Below are 324 nucleotides of genomic sequence, written 5' to 3' on the forward strand. Positions count from 1 at the left end.
AACTACAGCACTATCATACAACGGACGTGAATATATAGAAACCACTGAACTGTTATATCACCTTCTTTTGACTGGCTGTCTTATTTGATGGCAGAGGGGACGTACAGGCGTAGGAATCACGCCACGATTTCATCAAGGCATATCCAGGAATAAAGGAAGCTTATTCAACTTATTCAGGTTGAGCCGTTTTTTTAGGCAAAAATATGCGCTTCATATGGTAATCTATCATATATTTGCTATTCGTTTTATCACTAACACCATACTCACCAGAGGCGAAGGTTAACTTTCTCGTGACTTAAGCCAGATGACCACCTGGCAGTATCC

Source organism: Penaeus monodon, chromosome 23 (genome assembly GCF_015228065.2).
Source record: "Penaeus monodon isolate SGIC_2016 chromosome 23, NSTDA_Pmon_1, whole genome shotgun sequence".
Taxonomy (NCBI): domain Eukaryota; kingdom Metazoa; phylum Arthropoda; class Malacostraca; order Decapoda; family Penaeidae; genus Penaeus; species Penaeus monodon.